This window comes from Pipistrellus kuhlii, unplaced genomic scaffold, assembly GCF_014108245.1.
Source record: "Pipistrellus kuhlii isolate mPipKuh1 unplaced genomic scaffold, mPipKuh1.p scaffold_m20_p_5, whole genome shotgun sequence".
Classification (NCBI taxonomy): Eukaryota; Metazoa; Chordata; class Mammalia; order Chiroptera; family Vespertilionidae; genus Pipistrellus; species Pipistrellus kuhlii.
In genome coordinates this window covers 66,957,538-66,970,206 of record NW_023425551.1, presented here as the reverse complement: position 1 = coordinate 66,970,206, position 12,669 = coordinate 66,957,538, and positions in this window count along the sequence as shown.

Genomic DNA, 12,669 nt, shown 5'->3' with positions numbered 1-12,669 from the left:
TGCCAGGAAGCAGAATCTCAACAGATTGAGAAAATGCTCCAGAGAATGGCAGTTTTGCAGCTTATTTTATACATTACAATCAAAGGAGGAGGTGTACCGGGGGTTATATGAAATCCATTGGTGATAGATTAGAGAGGTGGGAGAATCTGGGATTGGGTAAAAAATAAAACAAATACACATGTACTTATTTTACAGAGGTTTTTATAAGATAGTTAACAGTCAACAATTAACATGATAACAATGATGGGATTTGTGATCTCTGCTCTGCTGTGGGGGGTTGTGCCCTGGCTCAGGGACCTGGGGGCTGGGGGTGGGGAATTCCCTGAAATTCCTAAGGTATGGAATCCTAAATGCAAAAAAGGCAATAGACAAGCTCATTTCAGGTAAAGATTGTCCTTGGTCAAGAAAGATACCGAACTAGGACATGACTACCCATCGTGTCTCCCTTTTACCTAGAAAGTTTTCATTTCAGACCATCCTATGTGGTTACTTTTGGTCTCAGAGTTTGTAAGGCCATCATACAAGTGTCCCTTGAGCTTGTCAGGGTTAGTATGTTGCCCCTTTTTCATCCACAACTAGAAGTGGAGCAGATGCACCTCTGTTCCCACTAACCACTAAAAAGAAAGGCAGAACCTTTAAGAAAAAAGTTTAAAGGGTCCTGATATTTGTCCAAAAGTCCCACAAGACCCAAGTCTGCATTTTAGTAAGGAGTCAAGTTCAGTCAGAGACTTCTCTTGCTCATCCTGCCACAGTCCCTTTTCAGGGCAGAAATCTAGGTTAGGCCACCCAGCGGGGCATGTGGTTTTGCTACTGCTGCTCTGTCCCCTCATGTGTGTTCTTGTATAATCATCATTCTTGTGCCAGGAAGAGGCAGCACATGATGTCACAATGTCAAAACTGACAACTCTAGGTCACCTAAATGGATCCCACCCGCACATCGGGAAACACTATCAGCAAGAGGGAGAACATGATAACACAAAAGTGCTGATGGGGTTCTTCCTGGAGGCATTAATGGAAAATAGTGCTGGGCTATCTGTTTTGCAGAAATTCAGAAAAAGAAAAGAAAAGAAAATTCCATTAGACGAATTAACCTAAGATTTATACTAGAGGTCTGATGCACGAAATTTGTGCAAGCTGCTCAGTCCTTGCAGCTCAGGCTTCATCTGTAAGGTTGGCTGAAAGGACATCTGGAAGGTCATTTGGCTGTCTGGTCTAATTAGCATATTATACTTTTATTATTATAGATAATAATTCCAGTGCTGCCAGGACTGTTGGAAAACAGGCAGCTCACACACTGCTCCAGGGAGTGACTATTGATATATTCTCTGGAGCACAATTTATCAACACATATTCATTGGGGATGCTCTTATTTTCTCTGCCCTGAATCCTCCCTTTCTCTGTTAACAGCTTGGTCCTCTTTCCTGGGCCATTCTTCTTAAAAGTCTTTCTCCAATAGAAATTCTTCCTCCACTCCATTCATCAGGTTTGTACAAGAATCTTTCACGACCACACGGCGCTAGAGGATCTAAGCAATCCTAGTGAGCTTTTTGGTGGTTTATAGAACTCGGGGATTCATCTCCTCGGAGAGCTAAAATGGGAAGTTGTAAAACTCTACAACCAGTCGAAGTATTTCCCACTAATGTTCAATGTGAGAGAATAATGAACCAATTACATTAAAAGAAACCAGAGAGAGAAGAGGCTCAGAGAGTTAGAGGCATTAAGTCCTGGAATCCACTTATTCTCGGTGCCGTTTCTATATCCTGTCCCCTTTTTACCTAAAGCGCTTAACCCTGAAACGCTGGCACTTGGAAGCAAAGGGTCCTAAGTCCTATAGTATCAAATGTATACCCTTTGACTTAGGATTTTGTTTTAAAGATATAGTAACAAAAGCAAAATGTTATTACATGATCCATTTTTGTTTTAAATATATATCTATGCATATGTCAAGAAAATATGGAAGAATCTAGAAGGAAGGTCAATAGTAAATATTTCTGGATGGTGCATCTTGGGAAAAGTTCTCTGAATTTTCTAAATTTTGCCCATTGAGTATGTCTTAAAGCATTTTCCCACTTATCCAGGGTTTTGCTATCTGCAGTTTCAGTTACCCACCATCAACTATGGTCCAAAAATATTAAATAGAAAATGCCAGAATAAACAATTCATAAGTTTCAAATTGCACCAAGTAACATGATGTAATCTCTCACCCAGATCGTGAGTCATCCTTCTGTCCAGCATATTCATGCTGCATGCACTACTTACCCATTGGTCTTAGATATCAAATCAACAGTCCTTGTGTTCAAATAACCCATATTTTACTTAATAATGACCCCAAGGTGTAATTCAGATATGCAAAAGAGGAGCCATAAAATGCTTCCTTTAAGTAAAAAAGAACACATATATAGGAGAAAAAAACATATTATATGGGATATAGTACTATCCATGGTTTCAGGCATCCACTAGGGTTTTTGGAATGTATCCTCCTAGGCTGAGAGGAGACTGTACTTCTAAAACAAAAAAGAAGTAGCAGAGATTTAAAAAACATTTTCTTAAAGGTATACATGTACAAAGCTTCTATTTTTTAAGCTTTATTTTATTTTTTAGAATAGTTCATTGATTTTTAGAGAAAGAGAAAGGGAGGAGAGAGAAACATCAATGTGAGAGCACATTCATTTACCAGCTACCTCCTACACACCTCCCACCAGGGATGAGTGGGAAACCCAGGCATGTACCCTGACTGGGAATGGAACAGCAACGTTTTATGCAGGGATGATGTCCAATTGAACTACACTGGACAGGGAAATTTTTTAAGCTTTTAATTAAAAATCGCAGTCCTCTGTCCCATCCCCTATTTCCCCTCCCCAGTGGTATCCACATTTAAAACAATACAAATATTTAGGAGAGAACGTAGGCTATATATAATTGGACATGCAGTTTGGGGATTTATTGTGAGTGAGGACGTGTCATTCTTGCTCTAACCATGACCATTACTTAAGGTAAAAGCCTGATGGCTCTTTGAAAGGCAGGGCTGCATTCTGACACCAACTCCACCACCATGGAGGACTCTCCTTCCTTCCAACCCCCACCCCTGAATCTCTGCAAGCAGAGGGCGGGGCAGGGGTGTGTGTGTGTCACTGCAGAGGCCACTTTGTTCATTGCCCAGTGTGGACCCTGCTAACCATCCTCCGCCTCAAGGAGAGATGCTTCATACCCAGCCTAGACAGATCCTTGCTGCTGTCATCTCTCCTGTTTGCCCACATAAATCCCCTACTGCTATGTAAGCCAATGTCCTACTGAGTTTTACTCTAGTCTAAAGAAACCAGTAATAGCTCCATTTTCTTCCATCACGCACCCCCACCACCTCCAATTTGCCATTCTTTTTTCATAGGAGGCCAATAAGTGGATCTCACGTACTTATGGAATTTTCAACTTCAATATCAGGAATTCTTGGTCTCTTAAAGGAAAAACATTGTTATAAAACGATATTGTCCAAGTTAAAAAAGAAAAAGGTATTGTGATAGATTAAAAGTGCACTATGGAATCGCACTTATAAAATAAAGAAGCACATGTGTGGATACCCTAAACTCCCCGATATCCCACAGCTTGACTCAAAGGAACACATTCAAGTATTTACATTTTCTTTCCCACAAATTTAAATCCTTTCCTGGGCTTTTCTTTTCCTTAGCAAAAAACGCAAAGTGGTTTATTTTCTCATAATTCTAGAGGGGTTAGGGGATAGCAATATGACAGAAATAACTTTATGTATCCAAATGTTGCTGTTGAAAATGTCTTTACCTCTCACTTTCTCCCATGTTAGTCTAAGCACCTAACAGTTTTTGTTGCCACTTTGGCCAAGCTCTTTGACCTCAGTGATGTTTGGACATTTGCATCCATTTCATGATTCTTTAAAAACAAATCACTAAACGTTCAACCTTTTCTTAATACCAACTTACATGTACCACACTGCTTCTACAGAATACTTAGGTTACCCTATATAATAAAGAGGTAATATGCAAATTGTCTGAACAGACCGATCACCAGGAGGGCAGGGCAGCAAGCTATCAGCATCGCAGAGTACAGCAGCGGTGGGTGGGCAGCAAGCTGAGGCAAGCAGCAGTGAGCTACTCGCACATGGATGCGTGTGCAGAGCCACTAGTATATTTATAATATGCTTAAAATATTACAGATATCTTTGACCATGGAGCGAACCTGGTTTTGTATTTAGAATAGGATGCAGATTTACAGGCAAACTTTTACTTGAAGATCTCTTAAAGCTTTTTCTTTGGAGAGGGTCTGGGTTTAATTCAATAGAAGCAGTAAAGAAACAAAGAAAATAATTCACTATTAGTCTTAATGTCTGTAGCAAATTTTTTTACTATAAAAAATGCATTAATAATTATAGGCATGTTTATATCTCATTTTATTTTACACGAGAGGCCTGATGCATGAAATTCATGCAAGGGGCTTGGCTCTCAAAGCCCTGGTTTCATCCGGAAGGTCGTCCGTAAGGTTGTTCGGCTGTCTGGTCTAATTATCATATTGTGCTTTTATTATTATAGATTGGGTTGCCTCAATGATGCTACACTTGGGTTTCTTAGAAGATACACATTCTTTGGAAGTTTTGGCCCTGGGTGGTAGGTTTTTACCTCAAATATTGAAATCGGTGCCCATTCCTACCACAGAGCCTAGTGCATGGAAAATGTCCAGTAACCATTGAAGGAATATTGCTGTCCTTGCACTAAGGAACATGCTACATTGGAAACCACCCGACTTAATTCTTTTGTTTGGGCACTTCTGAATATTTATTGGCTTATAAAATTTTTTTCATTTACTGGTTTCTCATATTTGATAGATATAGAAACTCAGGCCAAGAAAATTACATTATTCCAATGTGTTATGGATATCAATCAAAGAGAATTAGACCCTATATTTTCCTGATGGCTCTGTCAGCTCTCCAAAAAGTCAATTTCCTGAAAGCAAATTCATTATTTGATCAATGCACCACACTTACAGTTTTGGGTGACCTACCTTCATAGCTGAATTTTAAGGAATCTTAAATGTTCTTGCCCCAACTCCTGCTGCAGCAGTTGGATGCTGAGAGGTGGTACAAGAGAGTGGTGGTGGTGGCTTATCCTATATAATAAAAGTGTAATATACTAATATACTAATCGACCGAATGGCAGAACAACTGGTAGCTATTATGTGTACTGACCATCAGGGGGAAGATGCTCAATGCAGGAGTGAGGGGTTCTGGATTGGGAGAGGGCGCAGGCCAGGCTGAGGGACACCAGGGACACCACCACCACCCCCTTCTCAGTGCATGACGTTGTGCACTGAACCTCTAGTTCACGATAAAAAGACTGTAAGGAAACCTTTACTTTCAAGAATATATTCATGATTATTCTTTCTTTGGATCATAGGATTCTCAATTTATTAAATATTATTATTAGTTCATTCAAAGCCTTTCTTTCTCTCCCTCTTTCATTTTATTCCTACTTCCTCTTCTCATCTTCCCTCACCTCATCCCAGGCAAGTATTAAAATGAGCTTAATGTGTATCTTTTGCTTGTATGTATTCTTGCATAATGGACAATATTTGTACACATGAGTTTTCAACTTAACCTAATGATACTGGGTAATAGATCTCATTCCTTTTCTTACCCAGTCGATCAGAACGCTCTTATAAAGGCCATCTAAGTTGTTATGAGCACACTTTGACCATTGTTTCTGACTCCGAAGTAGACACATTCCACATTTAAGCCTCTCTCCATGATGGATGCCAGATTACCGCCAACTCCGCCCTGCAACAATAAATATCAGGCCAAAAATATCCTTGTTAAAGCTCTTCTACAGACCTGCTGGGAATTTCTTGGGGCTCTATACCTAGGAGCGGAAATTCTGTCACCAGGTACAGTCTTATCTACTTTACCAAGATTTGCCAGATCCTACTTTAGCCTTCCCTTCTGCCAAAAGAACATGAGAGCTCCTAGATCCCATTCCAAACATTTTGCAAATCTTGTGGCAGCCATCTTGTGTTCACATGGGGGAATACCTCACTGTTGTTTTCATTAGCACATCTCTGATCACTATTAACTTTGAATATCTCTATTTTAGGCTTGCTAACCTTTCAATTTCTTTAGTTTATTGCTGAATGTATATTATAATACACTTCTATAATATATCATAAATATTAGTTGTTTAGACTTGCAATGCCTGTTTTATACTTTGTGGAGCACTTTGCTAATTTATTATCTATTTGTTACTGTTTCTGAGCTGTTCCTCACTGAACAGAAATTCCATACTTTTGATGTAATCGAATTCACACACCACCTCCTGCCTCTTTTTAGTTTATGCCTTGAAATTTTGTTTAAAAAGTACTTCCCCCTCCAAGGTTTCAAGGGTGGTAGCCTATATTTTCTTCTATTGACCCTCGAGCCTTCCTTTTAGCATTTAAATCTTTAATCTACCTGGAGTCTACCTCCAGGTAGAAATCCAATTTTATTTCTTTTTATAAAATGAGTCAGTCTTCTCTACACCATTTTCTAAATACTCCATCTTTTTTGTTTGACCTATGAAGCTATTTTTTCCCCTATGTTATTGGCTCTGTCTCTAAGCTCATTCATTTATTTTTCTGTTTTACATAATATTACACTAAACTAACATTGTTGTAGCATTCTGATAGGCTATTTTTTCACCCTTCAGCTTTATGAAGATACAGAGACCCAGTGCCCCAAATTCATGCCCAGGGTGGGGGCAGGAGGGATGTCCCTCAGCCCAGCTTGTACCCTCTCCAATCTGGAACCCAGGCCTAAACAGGCAGTCAGACATCCCTCTCACAATCCAGGACTGCTGGCCCCAAACTGCTCACTTGCCTGCTTCCTGATTGACCCTAACCGCTTCTGCCTAACAGCCTGATCACCCCTTAACCACTCCTCTGCCAGCCTGATTGCCCCTAACTGCCCTCCCCTGAAGGCCTGATCCCCCCACCCAACTGCCTTCCCCTGCAGGCCTGGCCCTCCAAACTGCTCTCCCCTGCAAGCCTGGGCCCCCCCCCCCCCAACTGCCCTTCCTTGTAGGCCTAGTCACCCCCAACTATCCTCCTCTTCCAGCTTAGTCACCCCTAACTGCCCTCCCCTGCAGGCTTGATCACCCCCAACTGCCCTGCCTTGCAGGCCTGGTCCTTCCCAACTGTCCTTCCCTGCTGGCCATCCTATGGCAGCCATCTTGTGTATCTTGTGTGTTGGCATGATGGTCAATTTGCATATTACTCTTTTATTAGATAGGATAATTGACATACAACACTGTGTAAGTTTAAGGTGTATAACATGATGATTTGATATATGTATACATTGTGAAATTATTATCACAATAAGATTAGTTACCACATCCATCACCTAACACTATGAACTTGGTTGTGTGTGGTGAGAACTTGGGTGTGTGTGTGGTGAGAACATTTTAAGATTCACTCTATTAGCAACTTTCAAGTATATGATATGGTATGTTAACTATAGTCATCACACTGTAAATTATATTCTCAGAACCTTATCATCTTATAACTGAAAAATCACACCATTTAACCAACATCACCCCATTCCCCCACCTCCACTGCCAGCAACCACCAATCTACTCTCAGTTTCTGTAAGTTCAGTCTGATAGGTCCTCATATCTAGTGAAGCAAGATACCTATCTTGACTTTTATGGTGACTTAATCAGCTGTTAATAATTATTCTCTCATTAATTTTTCACTGAATGTAATTGGTTCCTTAAAATGTTTAACTCAAGTGTAATTTCATTCAATTTATAGGCAAAATTTAATGCCTGGAGTATTGGGGGAGAGATTGAGAGAAAAAAGAAAAAAAAAGAATTCATGGACAAGAACAACAGTGGGGCGATTTTAGGGGGCAGAGTAGAGGTAGAAGAGGGTATAGGAAGGATAAATGGTGATGAGGGGGAGAAAATGTGATTAAAAAAAAAAAAGTTTAATGCCTGACTGCAGTGACCATCATTTCCCAACTTCCATGCACATATTTCAGATTACACTCTCTGTGTTTAAGAGCTCTAGAATCTTTGAGATTACATAGATCTCAAATACCTGATTTAGAATTTGATTTTGTAGTTTCATCATCTTAAAGATGAAGACACCTGTGTCACTATGTTGCTGTGAGGATTAAATGAACTTTGAACGAAATGAGAACCTCCAAAGCTGAGACATGGATGCATGGCAAGCCTCTGGGGCTCACTCACTTCCTAAGTGACTCACTTCCACACACCAGCCTCCACGAGAGCACAGATTCCTGTCTCAGCCAAATTACAAATGACTGCGTCATGGGCTTTTAGAGTCACTTACAGAGTCAAAACAGCAAATGCTAAAGGTTTACTGAAAGTGCTTGTGGGGGCAAGTAGGAGAGGCATAAATGATAAGCAGACACCTATCTCTATTGAGAGTCACGGGACCTGTGCTAGACACCCAACTAACGCTCTTCTCAGCTCTCACCTCCAGGAAGTCCTGGGCTTTTCCTGGTTTATTTGCCTTATTTGTCTTCCTTTCCCTGCAAGCTATGGAGGGAAGACTTGCTGGTTTAGTTCCACTACTGCAGTCACTTTGAAGCTTAGCAGCTCTGGCTGGGGGACTCAGTGACATTCCTGCAAATCACTGAAGGGGAAGGCATGGTGGCTCCCTGGGAGAGGGTGACATTCATAGACTCAGCCCCACTGGATGAGACTGTATCCTGGTAGGATGTGCAGAATTAAGGCAGGGGCCTCCCAGGGAGCAAAGGGAACACAACCGGCAGGAAGCAGGGAGTGATGAAGAGAAGCAAGAAGCAAAGAGAAGCAAATAATGTAAGGGAGAGAAATATCTGAATGTTTTTGTGGGTTTTTTAAAAATATATTTTATTGATTTTTTACAGAGTGGAAGGAAGAGAGATAGAGAGCTAAAAACATCGATGAGAGAGAGACATTGACCAGCTGCCTCCTATACACCCCCTACTGGGGATGTGCCCGCAACCAATGTACATGCCCTTGACTGGAATCGAACCCGGGACCCTTCAGTCCACAGGCCGACACTCTATCCACTGAGCCAAACCAGTTTCGGCAGAAGTATCTGAATGTTTTAGTGTTGACTCTTTTCATTGGATTTTCCTTTTCTAAATGTCTGCCTCTTCATATTTCTCCAAGTCAATTCCCCTAGAGACTGTTTCGAACGCCTTCTTTAGCAGCACCTCTGTGGGTTTGATAAAAACAGCACTACATTGGTGGAGTTTGAGAATTGGAGTTTGAAAAGGAGTCATCACCTCCTATTTAGAAACTTCCCAACATGCAGCAACTTACAACATGTAGCAACTAGTACAGAATTCAGGAATACAGGATTTGCTTTCATTATTTAAAATAAAATCCCTTCCTTTTCCCTCCACACGCTCTCCATCATTTTATTATTATTATTATTATTCTTTTGCACCTCCTTTCACACTCTCGTGTCCTCACACACATATGGGTGGTGATGAATAAGGCACATTGATATGCTTCAACACAGAGGGATGACGGTGCCATTTGCCAGTGGAAAGGCTGGGAGCCAAAGGGATGTCTGATAACACAAGAAGTTTATGTTTTAAAGGATTCCCTTTCTTTTCCCTTCTCTGGACTCTATTTCCCAACGCGCGCGCGCGCGCGCGCGTGTGTGTGTGTGTGTGTGTGTGTGTGTGTGTGTGTGTGTATAACACACACTGCCACAGGCCGGAGAGAGGTTTCCTTTGTTGCAGAGTGCAAGTGCTTTCTTTTGGCATGTGTCCCTTGCCACTGTGGAACATTCCAGCTTGGACAAGTCAAGGAGAACAGTTGGGTCACCGGCTAGCAAGCTCTACTGAGTGCCCTTGAAAGGGGTGGCCTGAAAAGCCAGTTGGTGGGTGGCTGTTTTTCTGGGATGGCATGCTTTCATTTCTCTGAGATGCTCACAGTTGCTGCCTGAGGAAGAGGATATGGAAGGCAGGAGATGGGAGGGGAGACAAAGGCTGTAAGGATTGTCACATATGCTGAACAGCTGGGCCCAGCAGTGACAAGGACATCTCTGTGAGCTTAGGCCACTGGGTGGAATTTCTCTGGCAAGTAGTCCTTCTCTGTATTGCCTTTAAAAGGAAAACGTGTGCAAATTCCTCTACAGGGTGCCACTATTCATTTCACTTGCTCTCCAAGGCCTACCAAACACATTGAGACCTCTACCTTAGGTACCTCCTGGGCCCTGGGCCTCAACCTAAGCTTTCAAGTGTGGAAACTGAAGAAATATTTTAAAAAGCCATTGTAGCTGGGACCAGTTTGGCTCAGTGGATAGAGCGTCGGCCTGTGAACTAAAAGGTCCCGGGTTCGATTCCGGTCAAGGGCATGCACCTTGGTTGCGGGCACATCCCCGGTAGCGGGTGTGCAAGAGGCAGCTGATCAATGATTCTCTCTCATCAATGTTTCTAACTCTCTATCCCTCTCTCTTCCTTTCTGTGAAAAATCAATAAAAAAAATTTAAAAAAAAAAGCCATTGTAGTATGGCTACTGCTATATTTCAATGAGAAGTAAAAAAGGATTCATGAACCTTTAGGTCTTTTTTAATAAAGAAAAGTTACCAAGTAACCTGCCCACATCACCTTCACTGCATCCCTTTTTTGCATGGGGTCAGAAGTCTGGAATTGGAGGAAATTAGAGGATGGGTGAGACTTGGGGTAGATGAAGGCGTAGAAAGGGGTGAGTATGGATATACATGCAGGGGTCCCCCAAAAAATGTATACACACTTTGACAGCTGATAGCTCAATGTTGAAAATTAAATAGATTTTAATAAACACTCACTTTATAATTATTCAAAGTGTGTGTATATATTTTTGGGGTACCCTATATTTCACAAAGCAAGGATAGAACCATTCACATAGGAGTGGAATTTTTATCGCTTCTCTCCTGAAGATCATAGGACCTCTTTCTCGGTGACTCTCCCTCCTACAACTGTCTAGGCATGTTCTCACCACCATGTATTCCTGAGAGACCCCAGAAGACTCCAGCCCTGTTGTTTCTAAATTTTCTTTTAGCTATTACATCATTCATAGAACCAAAACTTTAATGAGAAGAATGTCATGTAGAAAAGTGAAGGAGTGGCAGTGGTAGGAGTGAGGGTCCCCAACCCCTCTCTCACTAGCCCCAGGTATGTGAAACCACTAGCACATCACAAATTCCAGCTTGAAAACTAGTGATCCTGTCCAAGCTCAAGATCTCCCCCTCCTCCCCACCCCCGCTGCCCCCCTCATAGCAGGTGTCCAGCCCCACTCGGCTGTTCCACGCCTGTGTATGCAAATTAACCTGCCATCTTTGTTGGGTTAATTTTCATACTCACTCCTGATTGGCTGATGGGCATTGCGGAGGTATGGTCAATTTGAATCTTTCTCTTTTATTAGTGTAGATAGGCACAATAGAACTATAATTCACACCCAGTCTGGCCAGTGTGGCTTAGTGGACAAGTGTTGACTATGAACCAGGAGGTCATGGTTCAATTCCTGGTCAGGGTACATGCCCAGGTTTTCGGCTTGATCCCCAGTAGAGGGTGTGCAGGAGACATTTGATCAGTGATTCTCATCATTAATATTTCTATCTCTCTTTCCCTCGCTTTCCTCTCTGAAATCAATAAAAAGTATATTTTTTAAAATTTCACACCCACATCTCCCACTTCCAGAGTGTTCTCTCCGGGTGAGCATCTTAGCTTAAGTGTCCATTGTAACAGTGGTTAAGAGTGTGGGCACAGGAATTGGGTCTCTTGGATTATAGTTCCGGTTCTATCACTTATCAACAGTGTGATTTGGGTGAATTATTCCACCTGTAGGGGCCTCAATAAGAGAAATGATGATAATAATAATTTCTACCTCATAGAATCCTCATAAATATTAAACAAGATGTTCCAAGTAAAGCACTTGAAATAGGTTCTAATTTTTAATACATTTTCAATAAATATTGGTTATTATTATTATAACCTGAAGAAATATGGCCTAAGGTGTTTGTTTATAATAAATGCTAGCTTTATCAATAATCATTTAATTTGCTCATATGCTAGAGACAAACACAGTGAAAATAATCCACTTTGCTGGACATAAGAGGTAATTACTAAGCATACACTGAAGGTTTCTGCTCTTCTTCCAATCTGCCGCCAGATGGCAGCAGCAAATAACAGGAAACAGTTCAGATGAGGCATTTGAGTAATGAATGCTTCCTCTTGAAAGGAATAACATTAGCTAAGGGCCTTTGGATCACAGACTTTTACAAAGCCCTGTTAAGGAGTAGGCAATTTCCTTTCCTCTCTGGAATTTCTAAAATGTATGCTGACAAGAAGGGTTTAAACATAGAAGAACACACTCTTACACACGTAAATACTGAGTATTTTGAGAAAACAATGTTAATACTTTAAAATTATAGGATTACAATAAACCAAATGTTCACAAAAAATAAGCTATGCCCAAGCCAACAGAAGCAGTTGTTCACAAAATAAGATCCCAAGAATCTAAAAAAGAAGTGTTGATTCCAGTCCCAGTTCACTTTTTTTTTTTTTTTTTTTTTTTTTTCCATATAGGAAGGGAGAAGGATAGAGAAATAGAAACATCAGTGATGAGAGTCATTGATCGGCTGCCTCCTGCATGGCCACTACTAGAGATCAAG